Here is a 17254-nt window from a genome sequence, read left to right on the forward strand (position 1 = left end):
TTTTTGTCTCCTTTTCTTTTGACACAAAAATATATTAACAAGTCAAATACACAGAATTTTCCTTGAAAGTAATTATGAAATCTCTTAGAAGCTCTTAGCCTAGAGCTTTCAGATGGATCTTTCATGTTTCCATTGTTGGATCTGCCCAAGAATCAAACAATACTTGCAATTTTGACACTTTATTAGATCCAAATTATCATCAGATACAGAAAAATATTTTTGCCTTATTGAAACATTTTTATGAATGCAAGGGAAGGGGGAAAACAAAAGAAAGAAAAAACCATGAGTTAGTAAGCAATACTATAAAATCGGTATGCATGTCCTATAGGGGAACCCTTTTATGCCAAGGGTAGGCCTACCATGAAAATGCAATCCTCTAGGGTAGGCACTATACCATACCTGATGAATCCGATCAATTGATTGAGTGAAAAATAATTTTGAAAAATTTGGTCAACTGGAGTGACGAGAGACATATGTCAAAATGAGGTCAACGTTCGAATGGACTGATCACTTTTGATCGATACAAGAATTTGCAAAACGCACGGGTTTGACCTTGACAAACTTCCTATCGAAGAGATTGGAATTCGTTGACAAATTTTCAGTGAAGCACGGGTCAAAACTCCGACTGGTCAAATGACTGGGTGCAATGGATGTTTTTCTCAAGATCGACTAGGTTTTCCATTTTGAAATTCGACAATGAAACCTCAATTGGTCAAATGGATTGAATGAAATCAATAATTTATTCAATAATTGACCAGATCGCCCTAAAAGGGGTAAACTAGTCAAATGAATTTTATGAAATTGATGATTTATTCCAAAAATTGACTAGATTACCTTAAGAAGGGTAAAATGGTCAAATGCTTTGAACAAAAAAAAATTTGATTATTTATTCAAAATTAAATGGATAACCCTAAAAATGAATTAAATTAATCAAATGAATTAAATGAAATCAAATGATCAAACAGATTGAATGAAATGATGATTTATTTAAAATCGACCGAATTGCCCTAAAGATAGGTAAACTTGGTCAACTGAATTGAATGAAATTGTTGATCTCTTCAAAAATCAACTTGATTACCCCTAAAAATGGGTAAATTGGCCAAATGAATGAAATGGAGATTAATGATTTACTCAAAAATCGGCCAAATCACCCTAAAAGGGTAAATTGGTCAAATGATGGTTTATCCAAAATTGACAAAATGGATCGATTGAATCGGCCGGCCATTGGTGGTTTCAGAAAATTAGTCTATGAGCTTTCTAAAATCAAATTTTGGCCTCAGTTTATTTATCGTCTCAATAGCGAGGAATCATTTGTGAATTTCTTCAAATTAATGTCCTTTAAGCAAGGGATTTTTACCAATTTTGATAAAATGGCCAAAAAATGATTATTAAACGCTCATATTCCAAAGATCGCTCTATGAAAATGATCGGATCCTACCTTACCTTGTGCACTCCCCCTTTGGATGGTACAAAAATATAAACGTGCAAGTCTCCTTGGATTAAGTATCCGAGACACAAGGCGGTTTATTCCTAAACACGGGATTCCCTATGTGGCATTCCCTTTCTATGGTTTATGCATGATGCCATTTATTAAAGCAGTAACACATGCAATTTGAAATGAAATCATGACCTAAGAGGACCTTTTATACGCCAAGGTAGGCTTAGAATGCTATGCAATTATTAACCTATGAATGCAATACCAAAATCTTCAAACGTGCAATAACCTATCTACGAGGGTAGGTTCTAAAAGAAAATCATGCCAGACCTCTTATTTGCTAGGGTTTGTGAATGCAATGGGGACACAAAACCAAGAAAAGTTAGTTCAGCCAGATATAACACATTGTAGCAACGAAATCAACACAAAGAAATAAAGCAATAAAAGGGAAAGAGGGGTTGGATCCCTCCCCTCGTGAGTCGTGTCCCTAATAGGGTAAGGCAGACTCTACCTTAGGCAATTCTAATATGGATGCATGAGGTTGGGGTTAGCTAATGCATCTAGACTCGATAAGCTCAGGTCCCCGAGCCTTCAGACTTAGAAACCAAGGGTCATCAATCCCAAGGCTCTTTGTCGGTGGCTCGAGCGATTCCCCAAACACCGCTACGCACACATCGTGTCGCGGCTACGTGTTTGAGTGAATCTATCAAAACTCCTCAATCTTCGATCAAAAGCTAAAGGCTATGAACCCAAAGCTTAAAATGGAAGATCGAGTGACTCCTCAGATCATGCTACGCACACATCGTGTCGCGATCACAAGTCCAAGTGAGTCGCCTAAATCCTAATAGGGTGGAGTGGCGTGACAAGCCACTAAAAGAAAAATAAATGGAGGGTGAAAAATTTAAAGCGTATGCACGTATGCTAGTGCTCGTTCAGAGGGGAGGGATCGAGAACCAACGCGAGGCTCTAGGGTATGTCCCCCCACCCAATGCAATGCAAAGCGCGAGATAAAACAAGTAAAATATAAATCCAAACAACCAATCATACATACGTGAGTGAGGGAGTAGTTTGATATGTGCGCGAGGCGAAAAGTCCTAAAAAGGAAAAATGCAACCCTAATATCCAAATGCTATGCATAAAAAGGGTAGAAAAGGGAAAAGAATAGCCAAATCAAATGCTTGGACCCACTTAGGAAGTCCCCAGTGGAGTCGCCAACTGTCGCGCCCCACTTTTTGAATGTGTGTGGTGTGTGTAGGGTGGTGTGAGATGTGAGTGTGTAGTGTGTAGTGTGTGTGTGAACGTGTGCAAAATGAAAATAAAGGCCATGGGACTTGATAATGCGACGGTTTGGCCATATAAAGTTCAAAAAGGGTTTTTTGCATAAAAAATGGAGTCGCCACTTGGTATAGAGTTAGGATGTACCAAGTCACCCAAAAATGATTTTTGTTTTTGAAAAGTAAATAAACCCTTTTAGAGAACTTTTGGGTCTACGTAACCAAAAGAGGGATCGGGGGTCACATTTGACGAAGGGGAAGGCAAGGATAAAAATCCAAGGCACCCCTTCGACCTAGCCAAGGCTAGTTGCGTGATTTAGCCCCACCTTTCCTAATTTTTTTTCTACCCAAGGTATGTATCGCATGTTGGATATGACTATATGAATGCAACCTAGACCTAGGGGGACATGGGGGAAATTTCTCTTCAAAGGTTGAGTGGTGCCAATCACATTAATTGTGAAGCCCAATAATGATCCTTTGGAGAGGTCACACATAATCCTAAATGACGTAAAAATGAGTGGAATGCATGTCATGTGAAAATGTGAGTTTGTGTGAAGTGAGAAAAGTGATAAAAATAATAGGATGTAAGTGGAGGTGTGCAAATGTACTTACAAGGTAAGGTGAGTAAAGAATGATGATGTCGAAATAACATAAAGTGCATGTGTGCGAGTGATATGGTATAGAGTGTGAGTAGTTGAATGAAAACGTGTAAAAGTAGTGTGAAGTGAGAATGTAGAAAAAGAGAGAGAATATAAAGTAAGTGTATGTGATCGTGAATGAAAAATGCATGAATCCTATAGGAATGCATCAAGATGGGAACGGGGAGTCCTAACTTTGTGACTTAATTTTCCCTTTGATAGAGGGAATACAAGCGTGCTAAGACTTGGAAAAAGCCACACTCGTCTATATCCTATATTTAAGGGGACTCTCAAACAAAATGGACCCTATAACTAGCATGAGATGCAAGAGGCCTAAAATGAAGGGAAAAGGGAATTGAGGAGCATGCCAAATGCTAAAACTAAGGAAAAATGCATGATATGTAGTGGACAGGCAAATAATGCATTAATGAAAAACAAAGGAAAAATCCTATTGGGTCCAGCATTGGACTAGCCCTTTCTATGAATTCCTACTAGCATTAGACTAGTGGAAACGATAAAAGAAGCCACAACTCACCCATTTCATTCATCCACACTATAAAAAGCGAGTAAACATGCAAATCACTTATAAACACGTAGCACATAACACTTAGCATGCTCGACTAGATGCAAGAGCCTAATAAAGCACTTAAACATGTAGCAACAAAAGCAAGCAACCAAGGGGAAGGGGAAATGGACCAGATGCTCTCCGAGCCCTATCTATTACAAGCCAAGAGGTGTACACATACCCCATGATGAATAACTTAAATAAAAAGCAAAAGTGAATGAAATAAATGAAAGGAATTAAAGAAAGGCAACAAAAGGGGAAGGGGAAATGGACCAAATTGCTCGCCAAGCCCTATCTATTACAAGCCAAGAGGTGTACACATACCCCATAATGAATAAATTAATAAAAGCGAAAGTAAATGAAATATATGAAAGGAATTAAAGAAAAGCAAGGAAAGCGAAGTAGACATGCATATTCACATAACACGTAGGAGCACATAGAGTCAAATGAAGTGCAAATAAAGGGGTAGAGTGTACCTCCCTTGAAATTGGGCCCCAATGAAGTGAAATCACTTATTTATCCTCCAAAATAAAAGAAATGGTCAAGGTACCAATTTATTTGGGAAAATTAAAGAAAATAGGCAAACACGAGCTCACTTGGTCATAAAGCCCCTAAAGTCATGAATTAAATGCAATTGACAAAGCATGGTAATTAATTGAAGCAAAGCAAGCAATGAAGTCATAGAAGTAAAACTACCAAGGACCGAATTGAGGACATTACTCAATTGGTTGGGTCATAGTAAAACAAAGAGGGACTTGAGGGGTAAAAGGGCAATTAGTTTTTGAAGTTTTCATGCATGCAAACTCAATCTCTCGGCCAAATGAAGCTGTTTTGCTTCTACCATTTCTGCTGCAAGCTCACAACTTGATAACAAACCAGAAAAATGACCAAAACATTATAAACAGAGCCCCAGCCTCATCCATTTCTCTGTAACTATCATTGACATAAATTTTATGCATGCAAACCAGAATTCGAACCAAGACTTCTGCTAAAAGAATTCGGCAACTAGGGAAGTTTTCTACAATAAATTCTGCTGCAAAAATGCAACTCCAAGAAACTTTCGGCCAGCAAGATTCATGCCAAGCCTTGATTTATTTCCAACCCAACATCATAAATTCAAACTAAGCAACCAATTTCACTCAACCAAACAGAAAACTTAGCAAGACATCATGCAAATCTGCTGCACAATAAGAAACCAAAAAGAAACTACAACCTGGATAGGAGCACAAGAGACTGGGAGAGCAGCCATATATGATCGAAGTAAATGCGAAATGAAAACCAGAAATAATCAAACATGAACTCAGATTCTGGTGGGAACCACTAAGAGTTAAAAACGCAGCTGCCATAGGCTTGAAAAATTGCAGCAAAAATGAAAAAAGAAGAAACTGGTGGCATGCATATCTGGAAACATAAACTTTATGCAAAAGGATTCGGCAGCCAGCTTGCGGTATGACAAAGACTTAGATAAAACAGACCCAAAGATCCAACCCCCTCCTTCAATCATCAAACCAGAACCTACACTTTTATTGCAACGGCAAATCTGGGGTGGTTGCCGCCAGGGATAACAGCAATACATAATGCAGCGAAGCAGGAGTGCAACAAAATTTCTTGTTTCTCTATGATTTTACAATTTTATTAGCTACCCAGAAAAATTACATTAGATCATAAAGTACTAGATATCATGCAAGTTAATAACCCGTACATGTTTCATTCCAGATTATGTTCAAACAAGGCTCACAGCTGCAATTTTTCTGCTGCAAATTTGCAGCTCATCTCATACCGTTATCATTATACTAGAGTTCGACTGAGACCTATCAAACATACTCACACAAACTGTAAAACTTCTATCTCAGGCCGAACCCACGCATAAACAACCATCATCAAGCAAGTTTTCCATTTTTAGGGAAAGAAAACAGGTTCAAGGGTCAAAACCCATCAGCAAACCCATCATACGGCATAGGAGTAAATAAATAGCAAAAGATGCAACTTTAGACTATAAAAACCAAGGGAAGCGCACAGAAAATACAGCAAGCTTGAAGAGAATGAAAACCTTACAGTCCTTGCTCTCCCTTTCGATATACGCGGCTGAAAATGGCGTGACAACTTCTTGTGAGAGTTAGCAGCTTCAATAGTTTCGTGATTCGCCGAAGCACCAGATTTCGTTTGGCCGTCACTCTTGGTTCCTCGCTCTGCCCGAGAGCTCTCCAATTTCCTTTCTTCCTTCGGTCTTTTTTGCCCAACCAAACCCTAGCCGCCTTCTGCTTTCACAGCCGACCCCCCTTGCCCGTAGCTTCCTTTCTAATTTCTAGCCGTCAAGAAGCTTTCTGGGTTTTTTCCTCTCTCAAAACCTCGCTGTTATCCTCTCTGTTTTCTATCTCTCAAAGTGGTTCTCTTTCACTTAGTTCTCCCTCTCCGTTTTCCTCAGTCATCCAACCCCAGCTCTCTATCCCTCTCTTTCTCCTTTTCGGCTGCCCTCTACCTCTGTTTCTTTCTTTTGCCGTTTTCCAGATTTTGCAGCCGCCATTCTCTGTCCGATTCCTCTATCTCCAAAACCCTCTCCCCCTCGCGGCTGTGGTTTCTTTGGCTTTTATATATGGGACACTCTACCCTAAACCCTCAACCATTTTCCAAAAATTGCAGCTAAAGGAGCTGCCCAATCCTTTCTTGCAAGCTGCGACAATACGCAGCTGCAAATAGCGTATTATTATTATTATTTTTTTTAATTAATTAAAACAAAATTGATAATAAACTAAGTAATAAAAAAAACAACAATTTTACATCAAAATAAACAAACTAAAGCAACAAAATTGCCATTTTCAATCTTTTTCTTTCATTTTTCATTTTTCATCATTTTTCACTTTTTTTCTTTTTTTTTTTCACTTTCAAGAAAGCATTGAATTTAAATTACAAATGACTAAATCATATTTTTTGAATGCTTTTTTTCTTTTTCTCTTTCCCCTTTTTCAAGAAATTCTATGATAAAAACTTAAAAATAAAAATAAAACTAGAAACTAAAACTAAAAAACAAACATGACAAATAAAAAACTAAAAATGAAATTACACCAAAAATTTGGTGTCTACAAATGCTGACAATGTAATTAGGTACTTTAGCCCGTATGTAACGTGTTGGAATATAAATGCTGACTTATGCGTAAACGACGAGCTTTTCATTGCCTTCGTCCATCATAACCTTTGGTGCCTCTGAACCTTTTAGACTTTCGTCTAAAATATCTCCATTTCTTCGTCAACGATTTTGTTGGAAATTTCTTGTATGTTTTGGTAAAGCTTTTAAACTTCTTGAATCTTCTGAATCCTTTCTTTCTTCTGGATGGAGTACAAGGTACAAGCATGACATTTACCTTTCATTATCAATTCTGGCTTTTTGCAAGCTTGGTGTAGACAAACATCTCCTTTACATATTCTCGAATAACCTTTCGTTTATGACAAAGGTCATCAAGAGATAGGAATACTGCTTGTTTGATTTGACGTATAGTGACACTCAATATTCATCCATATTTATTATGGATATACATTTCTGCACCATCTGCAAGTGGCTTTGCAAGAGACCCTTCTGCGTAAATGCAAATTTACTTTTGCGATTTACAAATAATGTACCCGTCGTTCATTTATAGGTCACCAGTTGTGTATGGTTTGCCTCCATTTGTGTCAGCATAGTACCCTATGTGGCTGCGAAACAGATGTATTGATCGGATAAAATGCAAATAAAGCCAGTGGGCATAAAAAGCCAGCTATTTATGCCTTTTGTCCATTAAGCTGACACAGTACATTTGCCTCCAATGTAAAGCTAATTACCGGATCAATTGTAGTTGAATCCGTTGCTGAATAAAGGAGCCGCAGGTTAGGGCTTGTCATTATACAGTCACGAGTAGCCGATTGTGCCTTAAATAATCATTTTATTTATCGGATAACATAAAAATTAACCCGTTATGAACAAAATAACCCCTCTTTTCAGAGCTTTCGTCCGTGACAACAACATACGACCATGTCTCCTTGAATATTAATTTGTGGAATGTAAAACTTATTGTGCTAAACCGGTTTTGCAATAAAAATGAACGACGTGTGTGGGTGTGCTACGTCATCACAACAGTGTACCAGATTTTCGGTACCGAAGTAAGTCAATTAGCGTACACAAATTGGAACTAAAAATTCAACTTGTTATTTTCCACAATTGATAACGAAAGGGTGGCCATTTTTTAGCGATGTACATATTCGCATATGGGACAAAACGATGTTCGAAAAAAAAAGGCAGTTTTACGAATAAATCACCAGCTCTATACATCCTTCATCCTGCACAATAGGTTTCAGGGTCCGTTGTTTTGAAAAAAACAACACAGCGGTGGAAGCATAACAAACATCGGTGTTTTCCAATAAAGCACCGGCAAAATTTATAGCTTTGTTTCCACTGCCAAAAAATTTTGCAGATTTTTTTGACAAATGCATATTCACTTCTCCGAAATAATGTTTATCAAAAAATTCTTTTCTCCAATAAAACAGCAGCTGCTTATGACTAGCCTGCATTATAAGAAACCAGCGAACTGAATATCGAGGCCACAAAGCACCATCATTTTTTTGAAAAGCGGGCAAAGCACCGTTTTTGGTTGGACAGAAAAATGGAAGCAGCACCGCATTTAAGGCATTCCCCCACACTTGCAACAGTTTTTCATATTGACTGGCCATTACAACTAAACATTGCCAATTACCAGCTTTGCTGCACGAACTCGACCATTTACCATAACATACCTTACCTGGTCTTTATGCCACTCATGCAACATATTGCACAAACCACCCGCTCCTTAGCGGTGATTTACTTGTACATATTTAGCTGCCGCTACCTGTATAAACCACCCACTTACCTTTCATGAATATCGGATACACACGCCTAACAGTTCAAAAAAAGTCGCACATAAGAAAAAATACAATGACATATAAGGTGACATTTACATAGTAATGCAATTCCAATTCAAAATATAGAAATGTTTTGCCAACATTATAATCACCAATACTACGGCGAACACATTCAAGGCTGCCGCTTAAGGTCAGGCATTTGCGCTGAAACCAGACGCAGAACTATCACTTTTACACATTGCCTCCAAATACATTGACCACAGAGTGCTTGTAAGATATAAGAACCACAAAATTACTAGACCCCCTACATACATTCTCAGGTAAACCAAAATACGGCCATTCATATTGGTGGCTCGGGAAGTGCAACGCGAAGAAGATGATCGAACCCCGGGACGCCGCGTAGTACCACCTCCCTCATTGCTGCGTTGCATTCTGACAGAAACATGTTGACGGCTATCTTCAACCACTCCTGGCTGGACATCAACTGCGTTGACAACAATACTGCGTTACCGTTTACAAAAGGCAGCCTATGAGACATTTGTATAAGGCGCAGTTATTGTTGGGTCAAACCTGAAGATCCAATCCCGGGCGAATCTCATAAATGTGCTCCATGAACTTCATCACGTATAGTCCGCAGTCAAACCTGAAACAGAGTAAGGAATGGGTTAGGGATGATGTTGGACTGAGAAAGATATGAAGTATAAGGATGGAGCCGTAACGTGTTGGTTTGCCGAGGGCACCACGATGCACTTTCAAGGGGAAACTGGCATATGTTGTGCTTGTACCGTGGTCCAAAACCAAACAACAGAGCCTCATGAATTCTGCGCACCTACATGGAGTCAAACCAACAAAAAGGGATTACCATCTTATCTGCTGCCTTATAAACAAACATGTATACAGATTACATTAGTTGGACAAACACTGGACTTATGTTGTCAGACAAAAGTAGGCTCGTATAAGTTTCCATGACACTGAAGAGGTACACGTAAATGTGAAACAATACTACTTTGTGATGGGTGAGTGGATGACTGCTGACAAACTAACCACTACTCTTGTAATCGCCTCACGCCCAACAGTTTGTTGTTCATCCGGCAAACTATCGTATATAAACAGTTTCGAGGCGGTCATGTCTATGATGCACAGGAACCAATGCTGACAACGATGGTTCATTGGGACACAAATCTGCAAGGCACCAACGCAACAAACAAAACATGTCCTGATTACACCATGCACACAAATTGCATGCGGAAAAGTCTCAAGTCTGCTGTAACTCAACAACCATCCAACAAACACAACAAATGGCATACGCATACCTTGCTGCAGGCATACACAGGTCCGCCAAACGACGCATCCGTCAGGTAGTCGGTGTACACTGTCTCGGCAGCCACATTGGTCGACAAAACCAGGTGCTATTCAGCGCAACAAATTCTCAGTAAATGATACGCACACATGCATAATAGGCACACTTGAAGGCTGACTTCGTCCAACCGTACGTGGACAACAATTGAGTGCGCAAATGAATGTGTTGGGGAAGGATTACTTGGGTGTGACGGAAGTTGAAGACGAACTTCGACTTCGTGGTAAAGTAAACCGAAAACTTTTGAATGCATATATTCAAGACCTGCCGTCCGTATAACCAAACTTACGGTAACACAGCCCAAAGACCGGCATATGCGTACCTGGACAACCGCAGGGAGAAACCATTTTGCTGCCGTGGCAAATGGGTTGAGTCGCCGAAATCGACAAGTTAGCCAAGCAGCATAACAGTTGATGACCTGAAGCACAGCAGTAGTGATATAATTTAGATCTTTAGTAAAATGCAGACGTAGTGGGTGCAATTTATTCGAAGCACCGAAGTGCTTGTAATGAACGTGATACCTCCGAACTTATCCAAATTTCGGGAGAAAGACTCATTAGATGCTCTCGACATGCAATCTGACCCAACATGAGGAGCAGCGTTTCACTGCATCTTACAATGCGAACCCGTGAGCATGTGTAGGTATGAAAACAACGGTATACCAAAAAAACAATAGTACCTTTGCATATGCTGGTTGTGGAAGATGAAGTCAACAACCTGGGCAAATGTGTGAAGTGGTAAGTATCCGCAGTCCACTCCATTGTTGTCCTACCATTGGATCGCCACATGACAGCGTTGGAGACGAGAACAAGTAAGACAGGGGTTACTGTGAAGCATTTAGTCGACAAACAAATGTACACATACAAATACCTATCACTCACTCCTGCGTTGAATATTTGGTTAAGCGCTGAAGTGTCTGGTTGCGAGGGTGGACTCACGCCACGAAACTTACCCTACACATTATGAAGCTGTTAGGAAAATGAACGTCATCTGTCACACAGACAACTGCTTGCACATCATACTTATGCTTTACACCGAGGGGGATAAGGAATTTGGGAACATGTCAAGGACACTAACGTAAGCACGCACAGGACACTATACAACAGCCACCTTTTGTCGACGCCGCGCTGATGTCTGTAGCTTGCCTTTCAGCTTGCAGCTTGCTGACCTTTTCAAACCTTTACAATTCTTCATTACACCGGGCCCAAGTTTTTTTGATGCTGTGGACGACATTTGAGAGTTCTCCATCGACGCAATAGGAACCAGGGGAATTGCATCAGTTGGTGCAGCTGATGAGGGCCACAGTGCTTTCATGCACCGAGGTTTCTTACCTCTGCTCACCTTCACATTAGTATCCTTTATCGGGGAGGTTACATCATTTGATTGGCCACTGTCGGAATCCCGAATGTGTAAAGGGTTCAGCCTATGTCCAGAGTCCTGCACATCTGCATACTGAGGCTGGTATCCGCCACCGGACGACGACACCTGAACAACCGAACTCGTCTTCATTTTGGCCAGATTCGCGTCACGGTTGGCACGCCCGCGGCTGGTGTCGGCACCCTTTGGTGGGAGGAGGTGCGCATCACCTCTGCGTCGGCCCATAACTGTAGTGTGGTCATCTGCTACACAAGTTCTTTCGTCCCCTCTCACTAATGCTTCCCTCACCAAATCCAACGACCGCCCCATGCTGCTCATCGTTTCCCTCACAGCTATTAGGTGCGCTTTCAACTCGTCGTTGCTTTTCTCAAGAAGACTGAGTCTACGGTCAACCGACGAAGGAGGTTCAACCGGGCGTGAACATTCTCCACGTTCACGATGTGTCTTCACAGTCACATTTACCTGCCACAAATCAAATTCATCCCTCGCCACACGGTGGATTAAGATAACAGTTGCATGACTCTAACCCAGTACCCCCAAACTTATTAACCCACAAAAACAAACATAGCGTCTGCTTACCGGGTAATTCGTCTGCCCGTGAATGTAGCCCGCAGACTTCAACCTTGACATGCCGGCATCAATGTCAGCCTGCCGCCACCGCCTAATCCATGGGATTCCACCATCGTCATGGCACTGCAAACGATCATCTCCCAAACCAAACCGGCCAAAGTACGTTATCTACAAACATGGACGCATGAGTTTTAATCATTACTTCCCCAATTTATTTAAATTTGTTAGTACTACTTCTTTTGGGAAGTGCTTCAGCAATTCCCATGGTGGAATATAGTTCATGACGCCGACATAAGTCGTACCACTCACCACAAGAAACGTCACACATCCGGACACCTCGCGGACTGCTAAAGCTTGTGCTGTCCTCGCCCCAAACACGACCTTATCAAATACAAATGCGCTCCAGTCATACTCTGCCAATTCGCCAGCACGCGCAACAAACAGCGCAAACTCCCTATAGAAAGTGTCACTTTCCCCAGGGCACAGCAGGTAGTACATCAAAAGTACAAAGAATTTAACCCTAAATTCTGTGCCGCACGTTTCCAGATTCTGAAGGCTTCGATGCACTTCAGAATACACAATGCATCCTTCTGTAACTGGGATGTGGAGCTGCTCTTCAACTGCTGCACTAATGCCTGTGGTACGTAGACCATTGCATATGTCCCTGCTGCCTTGCGGGAGCCCAAAACATGCCGCAACATCTGATGCGGTGACTGGCACAATGTGGCCCTCAACACTCACACAACCAATTTCGGTGTTGAAACTGTTAATAATCCAGGACAACATTTGTGGATCCAGCGTTAACGGCATAAGTTCAAGAATGCCTGTGAAACCACAGCCACATACAACTTCTCTCTGCTCCCTTGTCAGCCAATCAATCATTTCCTTCACATTCAGCATGTTTGTTGGACTAGTCAACGTACATCCCTGCAACAATCCAAGACTCACGAAATTAGTAAATGCAAACTGGCGACATATGCTTCTTTTGTAAACTTATGCATAAACTGCAAACAGTGGGGCCTTTTTTGAACCTTCACTCACCTTCAGTGCCAGCCCTGCACTACGTTGGCCCTGTGACGAACGAGTACTGCGGTTGCTTGAAATTCCCCCCATCGGACTACACCTCAACAAGTAGGCAAGATCCGTTGACAAAGCAGCGCCACCTGCGACAGTAGCTGCGCAATTTTCCCCCTCTGTGCAAGGTATTGGAGTTGTGGATGAACTGGAGTAAAGTGACAGGAGCACCTTCCAGTCCATAGTCCCATCTTCGTCGTCCCTGCGTTTTACGGTTGCACCGCCGGACAACATCCATGAGATGCAAGCCGCAATTGGGAAAATATGCTCTAACGAACACAACGCCTCCACATCCACAAACATTTGCTTCCCCTACACAGCAAACCCCAGAAGAACGACCGTACCAAACAATATATGCAGGGGTCTGGTTTATGGGTTGCCTGCTAAGTTAGTGATGTGGCTTGAAAACAGTTTTGCTGCTCTAACTGTTGCTTTCGAACCCATATATTATATGCACATACATATATATATATATATACGTGTGTCTATGGCTTTATATATACATTTATATGTCCTACTTTTGTCGTCGCCTGTGCACAATCCAAAATTTTGTTGTTCAATACCTATCCGGACCAATAAACAAATAACAAAGTTTTCGTGGCCCGCGACTGGCCCTGTGCTACCAACAAACGATAAAGTAGTTGCCGCATGGTACTGTTAACCATTTCCAACTTTAGCGTGTCCGTTTCTCACACACAAAACTTTAGGCATGAAAGAAGGCGCGGTTTACCTACATGATTACTGCATGTCTTTATTGTGGTTAAGCCGGACAACTGTGGTGGCTGTAAATTCCCCCTCATTTATGGTGATCACCATTGATTTGTGTATCAGCATTTACTACAACTATTTACAGCGCTTATGGTAAGCATGTGCACATGCGTGAAAAGTGAAAATCAAAATATGCAAGCAACTATTCTAAAAACTTCAAATACTTACATGCTTACTGGGCTTCCAACAAAGCAAAGAACGGTGCACAACAAGAGGACCTCTGCAACAACAATTGCACTGTTTTGTGTCCGGTTGGAGGGATGAAGTCAAAGACGGTGTAATTGGACTGCACACTCCTTACGTCAATACTTGTTTTAGAAGAAACCTGACCCCCACCACGCGTTTTTTGACAGCACGGTGTGGGACCGTGCCAGCTGTCATCGCTTTTCCCGCCAGTTGCATACCGTCTTTTAATTTTCCCTCCATTTACTGCAAAGGTTTCCCGCCTGTTTCCCGTCCGGGTCTTTCCTTTGTTCCAATTATATGGTACCCGGTTCTTGGCGATGGCGTCGGCAGTTCGCTTCAAATATGGCATTGCATTATTCAACTCCGGCTTCCAATAACGACCGGGTATTCGGATCACAAAGTGTTACATTTACTTTTAAATTACATATGCATGTCATTCTTTTTACTGCTTCCACCTTACATTCCTGCCACTATCTGCCCACCAACACAACATTTCACGCTATAGTAAATTTGTTATACCAAATGTGTTATTCATATTATTGTACTAGTTGTTACAGCACTTGTCTCATTTTTTTAACGTATACATTAATGCAAGTTTAAATCTTATTACGTGTCCTTTACCAGAAAATAGATTTCATCGTATTCACGTTGATACTAAATTCAAAATAAATAAATTGTTCAACAAAATACTACCTCTTTATGACTTTCCTCCATTACAACAACACAGTACCAGATTTTGCATACATAATTTTTTCCCCACAAAATAAACATAAACCAATTTCAACACCAATAAAACAGTAGCTCTTAAAAGGCTTTCCAGCATCGATACAATAGAGTACCCATTTGTCAAAAACAAATATATTTATTGGCTAAAACTAATCCATTATTCAATAAACCACCAGCTAATTGTGCCTTCCCTTCATAATTTATCTATTTTCATAACTTATTTTATTAGTAGGACAAAATGACAATAACATTAGGTTTAACAGCATATTACCGTTTACGCCGAAATTGACGTACACGAATGTAACCTATAACAAGAATTTACTCTGAAAACCAATGAAAATTTTTAATTCGAAACCACAACTGTGAAGATGATCGGTCTAAAAGGGAAACCAATACCATATATGTACAGTACTCGCATCGCACGTTCCAAATGCTACAGTGCTACTTTTGCAAAGCGCCCTCAAAAACATATAATTCAAACGGATCCAATCATTTTCATTTAAAGCAAAAATCGTTCAAAATGTTCATCGCATTTTGGAGGATGAATTTTTTCGTCCGCCAGTTCGCTTGCGTGTATTTTTCCCTCACTTACAAATTTACACTAACCAACACTTCAATTACTTTCGTTGTGATTGTGTTAAAATTTGAAAGTGCCCATCACTCATTTGTTTTTGTCACGGTTTGCTTTTGCTTACGTTTTCTAACCAAATTTAATTCGATATAAACACTCGCTAATATTTTGAATTCAAAATCTTCTTTATATTCAAATTTTTAGTCAAACAAAAGGAATATAAGTGAAAAAGTATCAATTTTTTTTAACTGATGTATACATCTATTTCATTTCACTCACACAATACGAACACTGTGTGCTATATGTGTATTTCATTTCACATGGTATTCCACTATTCAAGTGAAATTAAATTCATATATACACTGATTTAAAAAATAAAACTAATGACACACATGATCAATAAATTTTAACAAATGTCAGCAATTATGAATCCAATTATATCAAATTTGCTTTGACCAATTGTATATAAAACATGACCACGTGCGTTGCGCGGGTTCAATTCCGATCAAAAAACTACTCCAAAAATTTAGTACGTACCAAATAAAACTGATGTAATTTTGTAAGCGATTTAAAATTACATTTTTAAGAGCGAGGGACGAAAAAAGTTAATTTGCAAAATATGACTAACGTTTTCCACAATTTTCCTTTATTTCAAATACCAAATCTATGAATGTGTTGTAACTGTTATCCATCGATATCATACAGTATCATTTTTCCATCAAATACCAGCTCTTTAACAACCATTTCTTCATAACAAAATTATCTTTATCGGATACAAACAAAATTATACCCCTTTTCCAATAAATAGCTATTTCAAATAAATAACTGTTGTTTTATTAAAAAATGGGTTAATTTTGTTTCTTCCAATAAATACATTTATTTATGGAAATATGGGTACTCTGTTGTTATAATACATAAAACCCATAAACAGCTGCTGTTTTAGGGGAAAATGGGTACTCTGTTTTTGTAATAGAGGAAACCCATAAAGAGCTCCTTTTTTATTGGACAACGGATTTATTTTTTTTATCCGATTCATTTATTTATTTATGGAAAATAGCTGTTCAACAGCTACTATTTCATGAAATTTGATATTTTACGATACCAATGGATAACAATTACAATATATTCCCAAATTTCGTATTTTAAATAATCAAGACTATGATTAAACATACCAAATCTGTGAATGTGTTTTAACTGTTATCCATCGGTATCGTAAAGTATCATTTTTCCATCAAATATAAGCTATTTAACAACCATTTCTTCATACATAAATTATCTTTATCGCATACAAACAAAATTATATCCGTTATCCAATAAATAGGTATTTCAAATAAATAACTGCTGTTTTATTCCAAAATGGCTTTTTTTTATTTCATCCATTAAATAACTTTTTTTATGTAAAAAAAATGTACTCTGTTCTTGTAATACATAAAAGCCATAAAAAGCTGCTGTTTAATGGGAAAATGGGTACTCTGTTCTTGTAATACATAAAATCCATAAAAAGCTGCTGTTTTATGGCAAAATGGGTACTCTGTTCTTCTAATACATAGAAGCCATAAAGAGCTGGTGTTTTATTGGATGACGGATTCTTTTATTCCGATACATTATTTTGTTTGTGGCAAAAGAGCTGTTCAACAACTGCTATTTCAAGGAAAAATATTATTTTACGAAACCATTGGATAACAGTTCAAATACTTTCCCAAATTTGGTATTTTAAATAATGAATACTGTGATTTGAAATACCAAGTCTGTGAATGTGTTTCAACTGTTATTCATTGATATCGTAAAGTATCATTTTTTCATCAAATTTCATCTCTTTAAAACCCATTATTCCGAATACAACTTCT

The sequence above is a fragment of the Coffea arabica genome, chromosome 3e, assembly GCF_036785885.1.
Source record: "Coffea arabica cultivar ET-39 chromosome 3e, Coffea Arabica ET-39 HiFi, whole genome shotgun sequence".
Classification (NCBI taxonomy): Eukaryota; Viridiplantae; Streptophyta; class Magnoliopsida; order Gentianales; family Rubiaceae; genus Coffea; species Coffea arabica.